The sequence below is a fragment of the Natator depressus genome, chromosome 2 (assembly GCF_965152275.1).
Source record: "Natator depressus isolate rNatDep1 chromosome 2, rNatDep2.hap1, whole genome shotgun sequence".
Classification (NCBI taxonomy): Eukaryota; Metazoa; Chordata; order Testudines; family Cheloniidae; genus Natator; species Natator depressus.
The window spans coordinates 66,779,355-66,803,283 of record NC_134235.1 but is presented as its reverse complement, the minus strand read 5'-3'; the positions used below and the strand labels follow the sequence as shown (position 1 = coordinate 66,803,283).

Here is a 23,929-nt window from a genome sequence, read left to right as displayed (position 1 = left end):
CCAATATTTAACTAAAAAGTGCAACTTCAATAGGAGAGATGGGGGAGACCCACCTCAGAATATCCCACAGTCCAGCATTTAGAGCACTCACCTTACAGGCGGCACCTCTCTGTTCAAATCCCCTCTCAATAGGCAGAAGAGGGGAATTGAATGGGTAGACTCCCACATCCCAGGTGTGTACCCTAACCACTAGGCTAGAAGTTATAAGAGAGGTCCTCCTCTCCAATCGCCCAGCTGTTGTGCGTGGAGTCAGGTGACCTCTGAGCATGTCTACTGGATCAGACCCAGCACATGAGTTAGGTACAGGAACATTTATCTTCCCCTGGTTCACAGATTGCTTGGGGGCATAGGCAAGAGACAAGTGCCTGGACACCTACTGTGAGACAGCAGTGGACATGTTCAGAGGCAAGTTACTTTTACCACAAAAACTTAAGCAATGAGTGAGTTTAGGCACTTATAGGGTTAAGCGGCAGCTAAACAGTGCTAGAGTCGCTGTCTCAAACTCCAGCACTATCTGGGGACTTTGCAGACAGTGTGGATTTATTCGGAGTTTAGGCTCCCAGAAAGACTGAATACTGGGTGCAGGGAAAGTCCCTGTTAACTGAGAAGCCGCTGGGCTAAGTGAATCTTAATTTCTGTGAACCGTTGGGGGGGTGGCCCAACCTCTGGGTCTGTGCTGAAGCCGACAGCTGTGACTAGCTCAGCAAGACAGGAGTGGAGGGAAGCCTTTTCTGGCAGGGGGGTTTGTTCTCAGTGGCATCCCAGCACATCTAGTGACAGTCTTGAGGGAGTCTCTGTGACCCAACTCGTCACAACCCCCTTCTACTGTGCTGTGCTTTAAAAGTGAAAGCTTGTTTTGGTTCCACCTATCTGTGTGAGACGGCATTCTCACAAATGAAGATGATCAAGTATTGCGTCCACTTCATAGATGCTCATCTGCAGGACTGCATCTGACAAATTACAACCCAAATTTCAAGACACTGGCAGATAATGTGCAGTCACAAGTGTCATACTGAGACTCGGTAAGTAGGGAAAATGTATAATTATGCATATTATGCACTTGATCACAGCTTTATGTAACAGACTGTTATTTCTACATTTTCTTTGAGGTACGTCCTGGGTTGCACTTAAATTCAAAAAGTGATTGTCTTAAAAAGATTGGAGACCACAGCCCTAAATTTTTAGTGTATATAAGGGGAAGACTAGGGTTCACTTCATTCAGCCAGCACATGCTAAAATACCACTTGCCTCATCTCCACTAGTGTTTTAAAACATGTTAGCTAGCATCTTTAAAATATACCTTTTATCCAAGTCTAGACAAACCATAAGTGACAACAGCTTGGAAAATAAAATAAATCTACTTGACAGTGGCAAGTAAGAAACTGTTTCTGTCATGTAAAATGTAGATACAGTGGGGGAGAGGTTGTTCCTGATCCACCAGTTCTGAAAAAATGTATGCTTTTACTAAAGTAGTTTACAGCACATACAGTTACAATGTACAATAATTAGTAAGCCTGAAGAGACATCATTCCAACCTTTCTCCACTGCTGCTCACGCTTTTCCCAAGTGAGACTGAAATTATAACATGCTAGCTAGTTTCGTGGTTGCTATTCAGAATCCTGAGGGCCAAAAAAATACAGGTCACTTTCATTCAGCTTTTGCTTGGCACAGCTGTGAGCATCTGAGGCAGGTACTGGAACTATTTTCTACAGAAGACCATTTAAAAAAATAAATAAGAGACTGGAGAATAAGTGAAGTAGCAGAAACTCCTCATTTCTGTATCTAGAAGCTAGAGCAGAGGTTTTCAAACTGTGGGGCACGCCCTCCTGGGGAGCATGGAGGAACATTCAGAAGGAGGGGAGTGGTGACACCAGGCGGCTCATGCCAGTGCTGCGGGATATGGGCCAGCGCACCACCTCCACCCCGACTCATTTCAGCAGGCCACCCAGCCTGAGAGTCAGTGTCAACACCCACTGTGGCCACATCTTTTTCCACTTCCGGCAGCCTCCGCACCCAGAGACTAATCGCACATGCCTTCCCCCACTCTGAAAACCCGAAGGGGAAGGTACTGGTCCTGTCCTAGCGGTGCAGCCTGGCTGCAAGGTAGAAGCAATCTGCAGCTGAGGAAATCTGGGCTGTTCCATTAAAGGTCTGTGTATTTGAAACTTACAGTTGTAGGTAATTTAATTAAAGTTACATTAAGGTCTTGTTAGGTTTATGAGTAGGCTATCAAGCATATTTTTGCAAGTGTCTATTTTTGTCTGGGCCGGGGGGCACAACCAAAAATTGTAACTCAAAGGGGGGTCTCAGCTCAAAAAAGTTTGAAAACTGCTGTGCTAGAGGGAAGAGGTAGAACAGTGGCAAAGGACAGCTTTCTACCATGTGTTGTTTCTTCTGCAAAGGACCTTACCACTGTGATCCAGGCCTGTCGCCTTGAAGTGAGACTACTGCAACCCACTCTTCATGGAGTTCCTGAGTATGTGAACAATAGCCGGCCTCTTATGCAAGAAATTGTGAACACATCACCCCAGTGGTCTGCATACTCCATTAACTCCATGTTTGCTTTTAGATTGAATTCAAAATTGTAATCCTAATTTAGCAAGGCCCCAAACAGTTAAAATCATGGTTATTTCAGAGAACATGTCACCAACCACAAGCCACTAAGAAAGCAGCATTCTAAAGAGATGGTGCAGCTAGACAAGCTGAGGTTTAGGCTATCATGCACCGAAGTACTGGAATTGTGCTTGTAGCTGTAGACCTCCTTACTGAAGGGATCAGAGGCCCTGGTAGAGGAGGGGAGAAGGAGGGAGAGTTCCTTTTCCTTTCCAACAGCCAAAGCAGGGTTTCAGTATCCATCACATATCTGTCAGCCTGCACCTAGTTTAAGAGATTAAGTTTATGAACCACAGCAGTGTCCATAGACAGTCCCTACCACAAGATGGTCAAGCTGCACACCAGATTTTTACCCCTGGACTTCACTGATGCTCCCTCCCAAACTCATCTTTCATATCCATCTCTGGCTTGTAGTGGTCTGGAAGTCCTGTTAAAGCCTATCTGTGGCTACATCCATTCAAAGTCTATTTAAGAGTTGAGGTCTAACTTCCATTACAACACCTCTCTTTCAGTTACTCATAGCATTTTCAAACCCAATTTCTTATGGGTTGAGCTGAAAGACTTGTCTGCATGTGTGACCCTTGCAAAATCTGGTTACCTTGTGTCAAGGTTCCTCCCCCACTCTGAACTCTAGGGTACAGATGTGGGGACCTGCATGAAAAACCTCCTAAGCTTCTCTTTACCAGCTTAGGTCAAAACTTCCCCAAGGTACAAAATATTCCACCCTTTTGTCCTTGGATTGGCCGCTACCACCACCAAATACTGGTTACTGGGGAAGAGCTGTTTGGACACGTCTTTCCCCCCAAAATACTTCCCAAAACCTTGCACCCCACTTCCTGGACAAGGTTTGGTAAAAAGCCTCACCAATTTGCCTAGGTGACTACAGACCCAGACCCTTGGATCTTAAGAACGATGAACAATCCTCCCAACACTTGCACCCCCCCTTTCCAGGGAAATGTTGGATAAAAAGCCTCACCAATTTGCATAGGTGACCACAGACCCAAACCCTTGGATCTGAGAACAATGAAAAAGCATTCAGTTTTCTTACAAAAAGACTTAATAGAAATAGAAGTAAATAGAAATAAAAAAAAAATCCCCCCTGTAAAGTCAGGATGGTAGATACCTTACAGGGTAATTAGATTCAAAACATAGAGAACCCCTCCAGGCAAAAACCTTAAGTTACAAAAAAGATACATAGACAGAAATAGTTATTCTATTCAGCACAATTCTTTTCTCAGCCATTTAAAGAAATCATAATCTAACAGGTACCTAGCTAGATTACTTACTAAAAGTTCTAAGGCTTCATTCCTGGTCTATCCCCGGCAAAGACAGAATATAGACAGACACACATACCCTTTGTTTCTCTCCCTCCTCCCAGCTTTTGAAAGTATCTTGTCTCCTCATTGGTCATTTTGGTCAGGTGCCAGCGAGGTTACCTTTAGCTTCTTAACCCTTTACAGGTGAGAGGAGATTTCCTCTGGCCAGGAGGGATTTTAAAGGGGTTTACCCTTTCCTTTATATTTATGACACCTTGTCACACATAATATGTAATATTTCTGCTGCAACCACAAATTTGCTAGGTGCTACTTACAAAACTATGGATTACTGCAAATTCTGTTCATATTAGAACCCAAATGCCTTACTGTTACCTTCCCTCCTGGTGCCTAAGCCCCACTCCCTTCATCACTAGTACATGGGGCTACTGGGTCTCTGGCATAGACTTCTCCTTGCAGAAACCCAACTCCAAACCCAGCAGGGTTGTTTTCTGTTATCCAGGAGCATATTCTCAGGCCCTTCTGCAACTTCATTTTTGTGAGAGAGCCTGATTAACGACAGTCTTGTTTTTCACTCTAACAAGTCTAGGATCTGTCTTGACCATGAGTGTCAGAGTTCCAAAGCCCAGAGCATTCCACTGAGAATGCTCTACATCCCATCCTAAAAACTTCATCCTGTGGTCACCAGCCATAGCGAACTCAAAGGTCGCACAGTGCCAGCTACCTCTGACCAGGTTGCAACAATGAGTCCAAACTGACCTTGAGATGATACACCTTGATTATTTGTGGGCAAGTTTCCTTGACAGAGCTACTATGTCCTTGAAGTGCTTTCCACTTCTAACTAGAATCATCTGCATATTTCCCACATTTAACCTCAGACACATGTTTTTCATTCAGATTCCAATTTCCCTCATATAGTGGAATAGTTTGAAGAGCTCATTGTCTGCATTGGATGAGAAAGATACACACAGCTGCGTGTCATCTGCACAATAATGGTATTGCACATTGTCTTTTTACAATCTTTCTAAATTACTTTAATTGATGTTGAATAAGACTGGTGACAAGATTAAGGTTAGCATTAAGATTTCCTCTTTGCAGAGGAGAAGCAGCAGATGCTCCTCACAAATCTCCAGAATCAATCTAAGAGAAGTTAGCTAAAACAGCTTAACATATTCAGAGCCGCACCTGCAAAGAGCAGCATTTTGCTGTCTACGATGTCATCAGCTGCATCTGATATTTCAAGCAAAATTAGCATGGCCATGGGCAAAATCCATCAGTGCAATTAGTGCCATCCCAGCACAAGGAAAAATCTATGGCTACCAGAGTTAAGGACAAGAAGGAGTTTTTAAAATATATTAGGACTAGAAAGAATCCTGACAATGGTATTGGTCCATTACTAGAAGGAAATGGTAGAATTAGCAATAATAATGTAGAAACAACAGAAGTGTTTAATAAATATTTCCATTCTCAAAAAGAAAACGAGTACTTGTGGCACCTTAGTCTCTAAGGTGCCACAAGTACTCCTTTTCTTTTTGCGAATACAGACTAGCACGGCTGTTACTCTGAAACCTATTTCCATTCTGTATATGGAGAAAAAACAGTACATATAGTCTCATCATATGCGGATGATAATACTCTTTCCCTGCACTAGTATTTCTGGAGGATGTTCAACACAAGCTACCAAAATTATACATTTTTAAATCAGACAGTCCAGATAACTTGCATCCAGGAGTATTACAAAATTTTCAATAATCCTTGGAGCACTGGGTAAAAAGGGTAAACAGGATGACCGGGGTACTGAAGTAAAGCGCGGCTGGGGAAAGGCCACAGGAGCTCCGGGCTGGCAATTCCCCAGGCTGCAAGCCTTGTACAAGGCCCCTGGAGGTACTGGGTTGCAGGGGAAGGCAGCAGGTCAAAACCTCCCTTGCCTATGACGACTGGCTTGTACAGACTGCAGTCGGCCACAGTGAAAGGGGGCTAGATGGTGACTGGCAGTAGCCCATAGGCTGAGGCAAGGTGGAGGGAAAAAAAAAATTAGGCCTGTCAGACATGTATCCCAGGCAAGATAATGGAGTGGCTGATATGGGACCCAATTATCAAAAAATTAAAGGAGGGTGATATAATAATGCAAATCAACATGGGTTTATGGAACCCATGTCAAACTAATTTGATATTTTTTTTGATGAGATTACAAATGTGGTTGATTAGACGAAATAGTGTTGACATAATATATTTAAACTTCTGTACAGCATTTCACTTGATACTGCACAACATTTTGATTAATACACTAGAATGATCTAAAACTAACATGGCACATATTAAATGGATTAAAATATGGCTAACTGATTGCTCTCAAATTGCAACTGTAAATGAGGAATCATCAAGCAGGTGTGTTTCCAGTGGCATCCTGCAGGGATCTGTTCTCGGTCCTATGCTATTTTTTACATTTTTATCAAGGAAATGGAAGAAAACATTAAATCATCATTGACGCTGATAAAAGCTTGCAGATGACACAAAACTGGAGGAACGGTAAATAATGAAGAGGATAAGTCACTGATTCAGAGCAATCCAGATTGCCTGATAAACTTGGCACAAGCAAACAATGTGCATTTCAATATGGCTATATGTTAATGTAAACATCCAAGAACAAAGAGTGCAAGCCATACTTGCAGATTGGGGGACTCCATACTGGGAAGCAGTGATTGAGAAAGATTTGGGAGTCACAGTGGATAATCAGGTTTCAGAGTAACAGCTGTGTTAGTCTGTATTCACAAAAAGAAAAGGAGTACTTGTGGCACCTTAGAGACTAGCCAATTTATTTGAGCATAAGCTTTCGTGAGCTACAGCTCATTTCATCGGATGCATACTGTGGAAAGTGTAGAAGATCTTTTTATACACACAAAGCATGAAAAAATACCTCTCCCCACCCCACTCTCCTGCTAATAATAGCTTATCTAAAGTGATAAATCATTATCAGCTGATAAATTGGAGAAGATTCAGAGAGGAGCCAAAAGAATGATTAGAGGATAAGAAAACATGCCTTATAGCAACAGACTCAAAAAGCTCCATCTATTTATCTTAACAAAAAAAAGGTTAAGGGGTGACTTGATTACAGTCTATATATAACCACAGAATATTTAATAATGCGCTCATCAGTCTAGCAGGGAAAAGGTATAATATGATCCACAGTTGGATGTTGAAGCTAGATAAATTCAGACTGTAAATAAGGTGTACATTTTTAGCAGTGAGGATAATTAACCACTGGAACAATTTACCAAGTGTCAAGGTGGATTTTCCATCACTGACAATTTTTTAAAACAACAAGATTATATGTTTTTCTAAGAAATATACTCTAGGATAATTTTGAGGAAGTTTTATGGCCTGTGTTATACAGGATGTCTAGATGTTTAATGAATGCATATTTTAAAAAGGGACTCTTCCCTTTACATTCTGATAAAAAAATCTGTGTACACAAACACCCCAAATATATTAAAAAATTGCTAAAACAACTGTGTTCAAACTTGGTTGTTTTGTAAACTTTATAGAGCTATAAGAAATAAGACAGGTTTGAAGACAATTGTTTCAGTGGTACTAGAGCCATATTATTTAAAGAAAGAAATTATTATATGCAGCCAGATGCATCACTGGGGGGGGAGGGTGTTATGGAAAAATATCAAAAAAGTTATAGCTTCTTAGTATGTTGGCAGAAAGAATAAGTCTAATGTAATTACCTGCAAAGATTACTACTCTATAATCAGAGATCTAGAGAAATGACCTTAAGATCTGTAGAATTTAAGGCAATGACACTTTAAATAATTTCAGGTTTCAGAGTAGCAGCCGTGTTAGTCTGTATTCGCAAAAAGAAAAGGAGTACTTGTGGCACCTTAGAGACTAACAAATTTACTTGAGCATAATCTTTTGTGAGCTACAGCTCACTTCATCAGATGCATCCACTGAATGCATCCGATGAAGTCAGCCGTAGCTCACAAAAGCTTATGCTCAAATAAATTTGTTAGTCTCTAAGGTGCCACAAGTACTCCTTTTCTTTTTAAATAATTTGACTCAATAAAAATATTCTACAACGGGTCTTGTGCAGCTCTCCTAGCAAATACTTCTATTTATAGGACACCATATCTGGCTTTCCTGTGATGTGTAATGATCGGTTACGTTTGTGAACAGAAGTATTTTTGATGACTCAAAGTTGTGTTTCAATATTACATTATGTCCAGATTTTAAGGCCTACATAGGTTGTACTGGGGTCATTTAATTGGTTAGTGGGTTTACCGTTGATTTCGGTACGGGTCACAGGCCAGCACCAGGGAACATGACACAGGTTGGGCTTCTTCACACATACACTGAAGAAAGGGGGGAGGGGGGAAATCCTACCTCACCGCTCCGTTGTGTGCGGAGGAGGAGGAGGGTCGAGGTCAATAGTGCCTGAATGGGGAGAAGCCGACGATGACCCTCCACCTGTCTCTCTCCCCAACCCGGAGGGAACATGTGCCCCGGGCCCTGGTTGGCTGGGCTCCCTCCAAGCCGCGGCCGTTCCCAGGCCGGCTGCAGCCGGCAGAGGGTGGAGGAGGCCGGGACACGCCAGCCTGGGGGCCGCTGCCCGGGGAGGCTGGGGAGGCAGCGGCCGCACAGCCTGGCGAAGCGGGGGATGAGCCCCCCTGCATCGGGCTGCGGCACCGGCTCCCCCTGGAGAGACCCAGCCGCCAGCCGCCCCACCCGCGGGTCGCGGGCGCCTCCTCACCTCACTCCGGCAGCGGCTCCGACTCTAGCCCTGCTTCTGTCCCGAGCTTCGGGGTTTCTCCTCCACCTGCCGCCCCCGCGGAGGCCGGGTCCCGCCAGGGCGGCTCACCCGCCCCGGGGGCCGGATCAGGGTAGTATCAGCGCCACCTCGTCTCCGAGGCAAAATCCTCCGGACCCCATTGGGTGCGACACGCGGCGGGCGCCGCTTCCGGCGGAAGGAACGCGGCGGTGCTGCACGCGGCGGCCGGCGCAGGGCGGAGCCGATCGCGGGAGCTCTGGGGCGCCCCTGAGCTGTGCGCAGGGGGCGGACCGCTGCGTTCCCTGCCGCGCGGTGCGCAGAGCCCGGGCGCGGGCAGTTGCCCAGCTCCGCTCCCGAGGTCCCGACCAGGCGCCAGGTGGCCCGGTTTCTCAGCTCTGTGCCCAAGAAGCAGAAAAGCGGGCTAAGCAGCCAGTGGGGCAGCTGGCCAGTCAAGGTGCTAACAGAGTACTCAAGGGAGGTGATAAGGCCAGTGGGGAGAAACTAACTACAGTCTTTGCAGCTGTCTGCACAGCTAAGCCTGTGAGGGAAGATTTCCCGAGTTGAGCCATTCTTTGTAGGTGACTACGCTGAAGAACTGTCTAAGATTGAGGTGGCATTAGAGGAGGTTTTGGAACAAATTGATAAAATTGAACAGTAATAAGTCACCAGAATGAGGTGGTATTCGCCCAAGAGTTCTGAAGGAACTCAAATGTGAAATGGCAGGACTACTAACTGTGGTATGTAACTTATCATTTAAATCAGTTTCTGTACTAGATGACTGGAGGATAGCTAAGGTGATGCCGATTTTTAAAAAGGGCTCCAACCGTGATCCTGGCAATTAGAGGCTGCTAAATCTGTCTTCAGTACCAGGCAAACTGGTTGAAACCATAGTAAAGAACAGAACTGTCAGACACATAGATGAACGCAATTTGTTGAGGGAAAGAGTCAATGTGGTTTTTGTAAAGGGAAATCATTCCTCGCCAATCTACTAGAATTCTTTGAGGGCGTCAATAAGCATGTGGACAAGGGTGAACTAGTGGATATAGTGTAGTTAGGTGCAAATGAAAAAAGGCAGTCATGGCCAAGAGCTCCTTTATATTTTTCTCAGTACGATTTAACTTCCACTTTTTAAAGGATGCCTTTTTGCCTTTCCACTGCTTTTTACTTTGTTGTTTAGCTACAGTGGTACTTTTTTGGTTTTCTATGTTTTTTAATTTGTGGGTATACATTTAAGTTGAGCCTCTGTTATGTCGTCTTTTACAAGTTTCCATGAAGCTTGCAGGGATTTCATTTTTGGCACTGTATCTTTTAATTTCTGTTTAGCTAACTTCCTCATTTTTGTGTAGTGCTGCTTTCTGAAATAAAATGCTAATATGGTGTTTTTCCCACCACAGGGATGTTAAAATTTAATTGTATTATGGTCACTATTACCAAGTAGCTCAGCTATATTTACCTGTTGAACTAGATCCTGTGCTCCACTTAAGACTAAATCAAGAATTGCCTTTCCTTTTGTGGGTTCCAGGACTAGCTGCTCCAAGAAGCAGTCATTTAAGGTGTCAAGAAACTTTATCTGTGCATCCCATCCTGAGGTGACATGTACTCAGTCAATATAGGGATAGTTGAAATCCCCATTGAGTTTATTTTATAGCCTCTCTGATGTGCCTTGAGCATTTCACAGTCACTATCACCATCCTGGTCAGTAGTATATCCCTGGTGATATTTTATTATTCAAACATGGAATTACTATCCTTAGAGATTCTATGGTACAGTTTGGTTCATTTAAGATTTTTTACTTCATTTGATTCTATGCTTTCTTTCACATATTGTGCCACTCCTCCACCAGCATTACCTGTACTGTCCTTCGGATATATTTTGTGCCCTGGTATTACTGTGTCCCATTGATTGTCCTCATTCCATCAATATCCTCATGTAATATGAGGTACTGTAGTTCACCCATCTTATTATTTAGACTTCTAGCATTTATATGTGTCTTTTTTAAGCTGCCATTACCTGATGTAATTAAATGGGATTCTTTCATTTGACTGTCTCATCAGATCCTACCTGTATTTTATTTTCCATCCTTTCCTCCTTACTAGGACAGAGAATCTCCATTAATAGATCCTCCCCTCGGGGATGTCTGTCCAAATCACGTGCTCCTCCGCACCTGTCGGCTTTCCCCCAGCCCTTAATTTAAAAAAAAACAGCTCTGACCTTTAATTTTACACACCAGCCATCTGGTTCCATTTTGGCTTAGGCAGAGCCCATCCTTCCTGTATGGGCTCCCCCTTTCCCAAAAGGTTCCCCAGTTCCTAATAAATCTAAACCTCTCCTTCCTACACCATTGTCTCATCCACACATTGAGACCCTACAGTTCTGCCTACCTAGCTGGCCCTGCATGTGGAACTGGAAGCATTTCAGAGAATGCTACCATGGAGGTCCTGGACTTCAATCTCTCACCAGCAGCCTAAATTTGGCCTCCAGGACTTTTCCTGTGTCATTGGTACCTTTGTGTACCACAACCACCAGCTCCTGCCCAGCACTACACATAAGTTTATCTCAAGAGAGATCCAGTGGTTTTAGCGCCAAAAAGGTCAGAGCTGATGACGCTGTTGCAGTTACAAGCATCGGTGCGGACATCTGATTGCTCTGTGCTACTGGAGCAGATGGTGATGCCGTAGCCTGTGGGGAGCACCTTGGTGCTGCATCTTTGGACGGGTCCCTCAATGTCGTAGCAAAGGAGGTGGGCTTCCGTTTGCCTCTTGACTCCAAGCCTGCCTGCGTGTGGTCACTGGCTTTCACAATACGCGTGGTACCAGCGGATCTTGGTGCCTCATATGTATTCAGCTGTGGTGTGGTCAGTACTGAGGATACAGAATGAGCCTTTTCGGGGGGAAGTTGATGCTTTTTTCCTTGCTACCTTTTTGGTGAAGTGAGCCTTCCTCTGTGAAGAGGGTAAAGTCTCTGGAGATTGTTGTCCAGAGGGGGTCTGTTGGCCGGGATTGGATGCTATACTTCTCCATAAGTATAAGTTTGAAATGCACGTCTCTGTCCTTTCTGGCGTGAGCCCTTAGATCAACTTGCTGCAGTGAGAACACTTTTGTGGGATGTGTGTCTTACCTAAGCATCGGACGTATTGAGAGTGTCCATCCAATACCAAGATTGCCTCCTACCAGGAAGGGCACTACTTGAAGCCCGGTGAACTGGGCATGGATCGAATTATGGCAGTTCAGCCCAAGGGTGAACACGAACTATTCTGAGGGATAGGAAAATATGTATTAATTTCTTTTCAAAGAAGAAAATAAACTGAAAAAGTGTAAGTAAATCTAACTAGTATTCTAAAACCACTCTAAAAAACGATTTTAAGCACTGAAGAAAGCTATTTATTTTTCACACTGATGGAAGTACCTTCTTAGGGCAAGGACAGTTGAGAAGGAACTGAGTGGCGTCTGGTCAGGCATGGTAGATAGATGCCGACAATGATGCGCGATGGGGACAGCGCATGCATGACCCAGGCGAGCACTGCTGCTGAAATTCTCTGATCAAACACACAGGCGCACATTCACCAGAAGTGAAGCACCTACAGGGACACTCTGAAGAAGTTTTCATTCTGCAGTTCCATATTATGCTAAAAATTTTCACCCTACCCTGGCATTTTTGTGGTCTGAGCTAGCGTTACTTTGCTTTCTCACCCCATCTGTATTGTTTCCTGTGAGTGGGTGATCCATTAGTGATTGCTCAAACTGGACAATTACCTTCCTTGGTACTCTGTTTAATGAGTTACATTTCCAGGTTGCTTTTAATGGCTTACTAGAGAGGTTATTACAGCCTAGGATTCTCCCACTCGGCCAGCATTCATGTTACTTGTGCCATTGGTTTATTTGTTAAGGACCAGAAGTGCTGCTATCAGGATAATGGAGTCCAACCTGATAAAAACATCTTGTCCACTTCCAGGCCTATTTTACCCAACATACTGCTACTTAACTTTCCATTATCCTTATTCTTCTCCCATTAACTATATTCCCAGTACCTCTCTGTATCAGCAGTCTATTGCAAATGGACCCAACTGCAGGTTCCACAGGCCTCCAAACCAGTGGGGTCTGGGCAGAATTCTCTGTCTGAACTCTTCATTGTGGCATAGGACTGCAGTCTAGAAGCCCTGCTCCCTGAAAAGTAGTCCCTCAAACCTTCTGAGCCACCTTGCTTACAAACGCTCCTTAAGAGTCCCACCTCAGGTGCGATCACACTGGGCTTATAGTTTAACCCTTTTGTGGAAAACAGTGCAGGAAAGCAAGGAACACAGGCTTAGCTAGGGAATTTATTAACAGTTTACTCTTTAAAAGTGCTAATTATTTGAAAAAAAAAACAAAAAACTCCTGAGACGCAGCCTCCCATTGTCTGACCTCACCCCTCCTTGAGTCCATGGCTTCTCAGCATTTCAGACTAGGCAGAATCCCTCCTGTCTAATCTCTCTCCAGCCAGTCCTGCTTACATCTACCCCTCTGCATCCTCCCCCTTGACAATGCAGTCTGTCTTCTTTTGCCAAGTGCCTAAACTGAGAAATTGCAGTTCAACTAACCAGGCTGGCTCCCCTGTATAGAAATGCCATTGTTCCATGGAATTGGGCCTCCAGTTGAGAAACCGAGTTGATGGCTGCTCAGTTATGGGGTCCTTAATCAGGACAGCAAGCATCTTTCCTGGGTAGGGCATGTGTCTGGAATACATTACAATAATTGTCTTGAGCAAGGTTAGACGTGCTCAGCACATACATGGAGTTTACACTACAACACAAGATGATATACCCCATTCTGTCACAGAATCAACTTATTTTTATTGATTAATTTCACCACAGTACTGATATTTCTCAGTATTTTATTCCAGTTTTTATCAGCTTTTTGTACTAGAAAATTGAAGAGGAGAAGGGCGCCATTTTTGTTCAAACTTGAGTCATGTACAAGTAAAGGTTAATATTCAGAAATAAAACAAGATGATATTGCATGTCGTCACTTCTGACTATAGAGTACTGCATGCTGTTTTCATCTATAAGGCCTAAAAAAGGTAACCCACATCAGTTTAATGCCATTGCCAACTAGATACTCATCTAAAATATGATCTTGGTCTCAATTCTGCAACTGGATCCATGTGGGCAAACCCTTACACCTCCCTGCAGGGAGCCCACTGAAGTCAAATGGGGTCTGCCCACACCAATCTGATGGCTGGATTGAGTTTTAGGATTATAAATTCTCACTGCCACTTTATATTGAATTATTTGTTATAAGCACTAAAGCCCGGATTCATAAAGATATTTAGGTACCTAAATACCAAAGTACCTTTGTGAATCTGGGCCTAACATTTTTTAGGCTTTTTTTTTTTTTTTTAAAAGCCCCTTTTTGACTTTGACTAACAGCAAAATAAAGTTTGTTTTCAGTCATTTTGGGGTGCAATAAGAGAGGGACAATTAACTAAACGCTGTCCTTTCAACTCTACTCTTCAAGCGCCTATGTCTATTCTGTGTTGTCTGGCAATTACTGGTTGAATTCCACGAGCTGACTATATTGGGGTAGTAATCTCTAAAAGACTACCCAGGCACGTGGATTGCGGTTGTTTTTTGGAGTCTGTTAAAAGGTTCATAAGTAATGATCTTTAACATCTGCTGATTGCCTATCCTACATAGGAACAAAACTCTGTCATCTCACCATTTTTTGGGAAACAGAACATAAAGTGTAAAAATAGAATTAGGAAGGCCAAAAAATAATTTGAAGAAGAACAGATGGCCAAACACTAAAAAAATTTGCTGTCACTTTTTCAAAGTACATCAGAAGCAGGAAGCCTGCTAAACAACCAGTGGGGCCCCTGGACAATCAAGATGCTAAAGGAGCACTCAAGGACGATAAAGGCCATTGCGGAGAAATGAGTTCTTTGCATCGGTCTTCGTGGTTGAGGATGTGAGGAAGATTCCCAAACCTGAGCCATTCTTTTTAGGTGACAAATCTGAGGAACTATGCCAGATTGAGGTGTCATTAGAGGAGGTTTTGGAACAAATTGATAAAATTAAACAGTAATAAGTCACCAGGACTAGATGGTATTCACCCAAGAGTTCTGAAGGAGCTCAAATGTGAAATTGCAGTACTACTAACTGGAATCTGTAACTTATCATTTAAATCCATTTCTGTACCAGATGACTGGAGAATAGCTAAGGTGATGCCCATTTTTAAACAGGGCTGCAGAAGTGACCCCGGCAATTACAGGCTGTAGCGAAACGCTTTTGACACGGTCTCCCACAGTATTCTTGTCAGCAAGTTAAGGAAGTATGGGCTAGATGAATGCACTATAAGGTGGGTAGAAAGCTGGCTAGATTGTCGGGCTCAACGGGTAGTGATAAATGGCTCCATGTCTAGTTGGCAGCCGGTGTCAAGTGGAGTGCCCCAGGGGTCGGTCCTGGGGCCGGTTTTGTTCAATATCTTCATAAATGATCTGGAGGATGGTGTGGATTGCACTCTCAGCAAATTTGCGGATGATACTAAACTGGGAGGAGTGGTAGATACGCTGGAGGGGAGGGATAGGATACAGAAGGACCTAGACAAATTGGAGGATTGGGCCAAAAGAAATCTGATGAGGTTCAATAAGGATAAGTGCAGGGTCCTGCACTTAGGATGGAAGAATCCAATGCACCGCTACAGACTAGGGACCGAATGGCTAGGCAGCAGTTCTGCGGAAAAGGACCTAGGGGTGACAGTGGACGAGAAGCTGGATATGAGTCGGCAGTGTGCCCTTGTTGCCAAGAAGGCCAATGGCATTTTGGGATGTATAAGTAGGGGCATAGCGAGCAGATCGAGGGATGTGATCGTTCCCCTCTATTCGACACTGGTGAGGCCTCATCTGGAGTACTGTGTCCAGTTTTGGGCCCCACACTACAAGAAGGATGTGGATAAATTGGAGAGAGTCCAGCGAAGGGCAACAAAAATGATTAGGGGTCTAGAGCACATGACTTATGAAGAGAGGCTGAGGGAGCTGGGATTGTTTAGTCTGCAGAAGAGAAGAATGAGGGGGGATTTGATAGCTGCTTTCAACTACCTGAAAGGGGGTTCCAAAGAGGATGGCTCTAGACTGTTCTCAATGGTAGCAGATGACAGAACGAGGAGTAATGGTCTCAAGTTGCAATGGGGGAGGTTTAGATTGGATATTAGGAAAAACTTTTTCACTAAGAGGGTGGTGAAACACTGGAATGCGTTACCTAGGGAGGTGGTAGAATCTCCTTCCTTAGAGGTTTTTAGGGTCAGGCTTGACAAAGCCCTGGCTGGGATGATTTAACTGGGAATTGGTCCTGCTTCGAGCAGGGGGTTGGACTAGATGACCTTCTGGGGTCCCTTCCAACCCTGATATTCTATGATTCTATGACAGCTCACCGGTGTGGCGCCTCCTGCTGGTAATCTCAGGAATTAGCTCTCCAGCATATAGAGCGCCTCCTCCTGGCCAGTGTCTCACCTGCCACTGGCCCCATGTGTCCCTCCTGGACCCTGGTGCCCCTTTACCTTGGGTCCTGCCCCCACACTGAGTCTCCCCTCCCAAGGGAACCCCCAACCCTCTATCCCCACCTTGCCTCAGTGGCTACTGACAGTGCCTCAGTCATCTTCTAGCCCCCACTCACTGGGACAGACTGCAGTCTGTCATGGCCACTTATAATTGGCAAGGAGGTTGGACCAGCTGCCTCTGCCTATTCCCAGGCTGCACCTCTGTAGCCCCAGTACCTTTGTAGGCCTTCACCAAGGCTTGCAGCCTGGAGATTTACCAGGCTGGAGCTCCCCAGTTCCCTTTGCCCTTTTCTCCAGCACTGCTCTGCTTCAGGTACCTTGCTCCCAGGCAGCTAGCCCTTCCCACTCCACAGCTAGAGTGAGACTCCCTCAGCTCCTGGCTCCCAGCCCTCTTATAAGGGCCAGCTGGGCCCTGATTGAGCTGGCCATAGCTGTAGCTGCTTCTCCAGCCTAGCCTTTCACAGCCGCAGTCCTCTCCAAGGCTGCTTTTAACACCTTCAGGGTCAGAGGGGGTGACCACCCCGCTACAAAGGCCAGTAAGCCTGACTTCAGTACCAGGCAAACTGGTTGAAACTATAGTAAGAACAAAATTGTCAGACACAGATGAATATAATTTGTTGGGGGAAGAGACAACATGGTTTTTGTAAAAGGGAAATCATGCCTTACCAATCTACTAGAATTCTTTGAGGGGGATCAACAAGCATGTGGACAAGAAGGATCCAGTGGATATAATAATATATTTAGATTTTCAGAAAACCTTGACAAGGTCCCTCACTAGAGGCTCTTAAGCAAAGTAAGCTGTCTTGGGATAAGAGGGAAGGTCCTCTCATGGATTGGCAACTGGTTAAAAGATAGGACACAAAAGGTAGGAAAAAATGCTTAGTTTTCAGAATGGAGAGGTAAATAGTGGTGTCCTGCAGGGGTCTATACTGGGCCCAGTCCTATTCAACATATTCATAAATGATCTGGAAAAGGGGGTAAACCGTGAGGTGGCAAAATTTGCAGAGGATATAAAACTACTTAAGATTGCAGTCTGCCTGGGATTTAACTAAGAGCTACAAAAGGATCTCTCAAAACTGGGTGACTGGGCAACAAAATGGCAAATGAAATTCAATGTTGATAAATACAAAGTAATGCACGTTGGAAAACATAATCCCAACTATACATATAAAATGGTGGGGTCTAAATTAGCTGTTATCACTCAAGAAAGAGATCTTGGAGTCATTGTGGATAGTTCTCTGAAAACATCCACTCAATGTGTAGCGGCAGTCAAAAAAGTGAACAGAATGATGGGCATCATTAAGAAAGGGATAGATAATAAGACAGAAAATATCATATTGCCTCTATATAGATCCATGGTACGCCCACATCTTGAATATTGCATGCAGACGTGGTCGTCCCATCTCAAAAAAGATATATTGCAATTGGAAAAGGTTCAGAAAAAGAGCAACAAAAATGATTAGGGTTCTAGAATGGCTGCCATATGAGGAGAGAATAATAAGACTGGGACTTGTCAGCTTGGAAAAGAGACGACTAAGGGGGGATATGATTGAGGTCTATAAAATCATAACTGGTATGGAGAAAATAGATAAAGCGTTATTTACTCCTTCTCATAACACAAGAACTAGGGGTCACCAAATGAAATTAATAGGCAACAGGTTTAAAACAAACAAAAGGAAGTATTTTTCACACAAATGCACAGTCAACCTGTGGAACTCCTTGCCAGAGTTATAAATGGACACAAATCAGATGTCAAGAATTATTCTTTTACATAGAGACTGTCCAGTTTGGCTAACGTACATGGCAGGGGGCATCGCTGGCACATGATGGCATATATCACATTGGTAGATGTCAAGAATTATAACATTCAAAAACTAGTCGGAGAACACTTCAATCTCCCTGGTCACTCAGTTACAGACCTAAAAGTCGCACTACAACAAAAAAAACTTCAAAAACAGACTCCAACGAGAAACTGCTGAATTGGAATTAATTTGCAAACTGGACTCCATTAAATTAGGCTTGAGTAAAGACTGGGAGTGGATGGGTCATTACACAAAGTAAAATTATTTCCCCATGCTTATTTTTCCCCCTGCTGTTACTGATACCTTCTTGTCAACTGTTGGAAATGGGCCATCCTGATTATCACTACAAAAGGTTTTTTATCCTCCTGCTTTTAATAGCTCACCTTAACGGATCACTCTAGTTATTGTTGGTATGGCAACACCCATTTTTTCATGTTCTCTGTGTGTGTGTATGTGTTATATAATCTTCCTACTGTATTTTCCACTGCATGCATCCGATGAAGTGGGTTTTAGCCCAGAAAGCTTATGCTCAGATAAATTTGTTAGTCTCTAAAGTGCCACAAGTACTCCTCGTTCTTTTTGCTGATACAGACTAACACGGCTGCTACTCTGAAATCTGTCAGAAGACAGGATACTGGGCTAGGTGGACCTTTGGTCTGACCCTGTATGGCCATTCTTATGTTCTTGAAGCTCCAGTCACTGAATCACACAACTGGAAAATAGGTTAGCACTGTCTGCTTTAACACTGGCTGAAACAAGTAATCCAAACATGCAAGAATCTCTTCTGGCCAAAGCAGTCTCTCCATTGAAATCTGTCCAGTTTCCTTGAAAGAGCTGGATTGTGGTAACAAGAGTCTAGTGGTTCACTGCTACAAGAGGCGCAGCATTGCAGAAGAGAAGATAATGCTCCTGGTGCAGGAGCTATTAAGCAGATGCACAGAGAATCACAGCAGGACAAAGTGCACTAGGCAGAAAATTCCCACTATGGGGTGATGGATGGCAGCTGGCCTGATAACTGGGACACTTCACAACAGCAGCAGGAAGCGACACTGGAGGCAAAACACTTTTAAAAGTATCAGCAGATACTGCCTCATTTTTAAAAAAGTCTTACATTAAAAACTCTCTCTAATGCTAAATGGTCTAGAAGATGATGGGCTGAGTCACCAAATAGGTACATATGTAAGCATAAAAGATCAATGGGAAAAAGAACTAGGGATCGGAACAGTTTGTAGTTGGTAATCCAGGTGGCTGGAGGAAGAGACAGCAGAAGCTGGACAGGTGGGCAAGTGGCAGGCAGACAAGAAAGAGATGATGGAGCCAGTCAGGGTAGCTAACACAGGAGGAGGCAAGCAGGAGCGGTGATAAGTTTTGTGAATGTGGGATCTTTAGCTGCACACATTAAATGGGGGTGGGGAGGGGAGGGTTTGACCATAGGAATTATTTCTGTTTAGGCTCCAGTGAGGTCCAGCAGTAAAGCCCTGGTCAGATATTGGTATTTCAATCTCCTTTTGTCTCTTGCTTCTCTTAAGATTTCTTTCTAATCTTCTCTACTGTGTTATAGCTCTTCTCCCATTCTCTTGTTCCACAATGACTTCCTCAAGCCTCTTATTTTTTCCCCTCTCTTCTTCCACTTGGTCCACTTTCTACTATAACTCTTCCCACATAGTTTATCCTGTCAATCACTGTCTTTTCCCTTTACCTAACCTTTTTCACATCCCTTCTTCTCTCAGGAGTTATTTTTGTCAGAAATGTCACTTTCATGGATTTTGCCACGCGATGGCCGGAAGCAGTAGCTCTAAGCAACACCAGGGCTAAAAGTGTGTGCCAGGCAGTAGCAGACATTTTTGCCAGGGTAGGTTGACCCTCCAGAATCCTTATGGATTCGGGAACTAATTTCCTGGCAAGGACCATGAAAAGCCTTTAGGAAGCTCATGGGGTGAGCCACCCTTACCACCACCAAACAAATGGCCTGGTGCAGAAGTTTAATGGAACTTTTGGGGCCATTATACATAAATACGTAAATGAGCACTCCAAATGATTGGGACCTAGTGTTGCAGCAGTTGTTGTTTGCTTACAGGGCTATACCACATCCCAGTTTAGGGTTTTCACCATTTGAAAATGTGTATGGCTGTGAGGTTAAGGGGCCATTACAGTTGGTGAAGCAGCAATGGAGGGATTTACACCTCTCAAGGAACTAACATTCTGGACTTTGTAACCAACCTACAAAACACCCTCCGAAACTCTTTAGCCCTTGCTAGAGAAAACCTAAAAGATGCTCAGGAAGAGCAAAAGGCCTGGTATGATAAACATGCCAGAGAGCGTTCCTTCAAAGTAGGGGACTAGGTCATGGTCTTGAAGGCACTCCAGGCCCATAAGATGGAAGTGACATGGGACGGGCCATTTACGGTCCGAGTGTGCCTGGGAGCTGTTAGCTATCTCATAGCATCTCCCACCTCAACCCTAAAGTGTACCATGTTAATTCTCTAAAGCCCTTTTATTCAAGAGAATTAAAGGTTTGTCAGTTTACAGCCCAGGAAGGAGATGACACTGAGTGGTCTGAAGGTGTCTACTATGAAGAAAAAAGTGATGGTGGTGTAGAAGAGGTGAACCTCTCCATGACCCTCAGACGTATGCAGCTACAGCAGATCAAGGAGCTGTGCACTAGCTTTGCACCGATGTTCTCAGCCGCCCCAGAACAGACCAAACAGACATACCACTCCATTAACACAGGTAATGCTCGCCCAATTAGATCCCAACCTTACCAGGTGGCTCCTTAAACCAAAACTGCTATAGAACGGGAGATCCAGGACATGCTACATATGGGGGTAATCCGCCCCTCTAAAAGTGCATGGGCATCTGCAGTGGTTCTAGTTCCCAAACCAGATGGGGAAATACACTTTTGCATGGACTACTATAAGCTAAATGCTGGGACTCACCCAGACAACTATCCAGTGCCACACACAAATGAGCTATTGGAGAAACTGGGACGGGCCCAGTTCATCTCTATCTTAGACTTAACCAAGGGGTTCTGGCAAGTACTGCGGGATGAATCCACCAAGGAAAAGTCAGCTTTAGTCACCCATGTAGGGCTATATGAATATAATGTGCTCCCTTTCGGGCTGCAAAATGCACCTGCCACCTTCCAGAAACTTGTAGATAGTCTCCTAGCGGGATTGGGAGAATCTGCAGTCACCTACCTTGATGTGACCATCTTTTCTGATTCATGGGCAGAACACCTGGAGCATCTGCAAAAAGTCTTTGAGCGCATAAGGGAGGCAGGACTAACTGTTAAGGCTAAAAAGTTTCAAATAGGCCTCAACAGAGTGACTTACCTCGGACACCAGGTGGGTCAAGGAACGATCAACCCCCTACAGGCCAAAGTAAATACTATCCAAAAGTGGCCTGTCCCAAAGTCAAAGAAACAGGTCCAATCCTTCTTAGGCTTGGCCGGATATTACAGGTGATTTGTACCACACTACAGCCAAATTGCCGCCCCACTGACAGACCTAACTAAAAAGAAACAGCCAAATGCAGTTCAGTGGACTGAAGAATGTCAGAAGGCCTTTAACCAGCTTAAAGTGACACTCATGTCTGACCCTGTACTAAGGGCCCCAGACTTTGACAAACCTTTCCTGGTAACCACAGATGTGTCAGAGCATGTGGGAGCAGTTTTAATGCAGGAAGGACCAGATCAAGAATTCCATCCTGTAGTGTTTCTTAGCAAGAAGCTGTCTGAGAGGGAAAGCCACTGGTCAATCAGTGAAAAGGAATGTTACGCCATTGTCTACGCTCTGGAAAAGCTACCCCCATACGTTTGGGGACGGTGTTTCCACCTGCAAACTGACCATGCTGAAGTGGCTTCATACCATCAAGGACAACAACAAAAAAACTTATTCGGTGGAGTTTAGCTCTCCAAGATTTTGATTTTTTGAAATACAACACATTTCAGGAGCTTCTAACAAGGTGGCTGATGCATTCTCCCTTGAAAGTTTCCCAGAATCAACTGGTTAAAATAGTCCTTGAAATGTGGAAAATATTGTTAGTTTTTATATAATCAGTAGTATATCTAGAGGTGCATGTGTCTTATTAATTCTGTTTTCTCCTGGAGCTCCAGGAACAAAACACAGCCAGTGTGAAGCAGGCTGTCCAGCACTGTCTGTGATTTGGGGGGCGTGTCATAAACATACAGCAAAGGGTAACATAAAATCCCTCTTTTACCTGTAAAGGGTTCAGAAGCTCAGATAACCTGGTTGTCACTTGACCAAAAGGACCAAAAAGGGGAGAAGATGCTTTCAAATCTGTGGGGGGAAGGTTTTTGCTTTGTCTCTTTGTGTGCGTTCTCTCAGAGACAAGGAGAAAGACCAAGCAAATAATCTAGCTCCTACTGAACGATACATCTAACTTACAGAAATAGTAAGTAATAGCAAGGAAATGCGTTAGAGTATCTTTTGTTTTAGCTTGTGAATTTTCCCTGTGCTAAGAGGGAGGTTTATCCCTGTTTTTTGTAACTTTAAAGTTTTGCCTAGAGGGGAATCTTCTGTGTTTTGAATCTTATTACCCTGTAAAATCAGGATGGAAGGTAATTTTACAGAGGTGTTTCTTCTACTTTTTTTTTTTTGGTAATAAAGTTCTGTTTTTTTAAGAATCTGATTGGTTTTTAGTGTTCTAGTCTGTGCTCACCTGGTTTACCTATTTGGTTGGTAGGTTATTCTCAAGCCCCCCCAGGAAAGGGGTGAAGGGGTTTGGGGGGATATTGTAGGGAAACATGAATCCAAATGGTCCTTTTCTGAATCTTTGTCTAACTCACTTGGTGGTGGCAGCAGTACCCATCCAAGGGCAAGGAAGGATTTGTACCTTGGGGAAGTTTTTAACCTAAGCTGGTAGAAATAAGCTTAGGGGGTCTTTCACGTGGGTCCCCACATCTGTACCCTAGAGTTCAGAGTGGGGAGGGAACCTTGACACTGTTGTTAACAAACAAACAAAAACTCCAAGCTATGATTCACTTCTAGGCTGATTCAGAGGCCACTGAAGTCAATGGAAGTTGTTGTTTTTTTGAAAATAGACTTCAGTGACTTTGGATCAGACTCTTTAAGAACTGTAATAGCACACTCTTACTCGGGTAATACTTACAATGGCATAAATGGATTACTTCAGATTTACACCTGTGTAACAGATATCTGACCCAGTATCACTAAAACATTTGAAAAATATACTGTATACGCATGCTCCTCTCTGTCTAGCCTTAGTTAATATCAGCAGACCCTTACCCCCTCCTTTAGCTCCATTTCATTAGCAGTTTGGGTTTGCAATCTTTAATCTACCAAATCTAAATCCCTTTACAACTCGCAACCCAATTCACATAAAGCATCTAGAGAGGGGCATAAGAAGGGGGAGGGGCATGGTGGATCTCCCATTTGGTGCTCCTTTTCCCACAAGAAAATGCACTATATGAAACCATTCCACATACGGAAATGGAGGGAATGGTCCAACAACAGTTTCCCAGAGCATGGTTTTTAATCACACAGCACTACAGGATTATCATTTATTTTGTTACAGCACTTCTGTGAAACATACAGATAGCAAAGTATTAAAGAAGTGTATTTTAAAACAAAATTTGGAAGAGGAGCAGATGAAAAACTTTTTTTTTTAAAATGATTAGTGATCACATTTATATGTGTAGATGCCGTGCCACAGTTTTAAATTTTTGACATATGAAAGAATATTTAATTTAGGGTGATTAAGGAGCAGCCAGTAGGATGTAATCTTTGTTGATAAAAACAATAGTAGGTCCCACATGCTATTACACAATAATAGTATGACATTGACATGGAGACAAAAGAATCCGAAAAAGGAGCTGGAAAGAAATGTATAGACAATATTATATTTAGAATAGTAACAATCCAACACAAAATGCTTGCCCATTTTGGGCTAACCTCAATC

General features: G+C 43.7%; 1 protein-coding gene and 1 long non-coding RNA gene across 4 annotated transcripts in view; one reads left to right on the top strand and one right to left on the bottom strand.

Moving 5' to 3' along the window:
- LOC141982358 (DGAT1/2-independent enzyme synthesizing storage lipids-like) overlaps window positions 1–8,884 on the bottom strand; it is a 43,154-nt gene extending 34,270 nt beyond the window's left edge. The window contains exon 1 of one of the 3 annotated variants that reach the window (XM_074944368.1): window positions 8,641–8,884. The gene's annotated coding sequence lies outside the window, so the exon portion shown is untranslated. The remainder of the gene's footprint in view (window positions 1–8,640) is intronic. The other 2 variants (XM_074944367.1, XM_074944369.1) reach the window with 2 other exon arrangements.
- A 246-nt stretch (window positions 8,885–9,130) lies between these two features.
- The window catches only part of LOC141982362 (uncharacterized), an 82,832-nt gene continuing 68,033 nt past the window's right edge, over window positions 9,131–23,929 (top strand). Inside the window, exon 1 of the long non-coding RNA XR_012638042.1 lies at window positions 9,131–9,395. This is a non-coding gene — a long non-coding RNA (uncharacterized LOC141982362). The remainder of the gene's footprint in view (window positions 9,396–23,929) is intronic.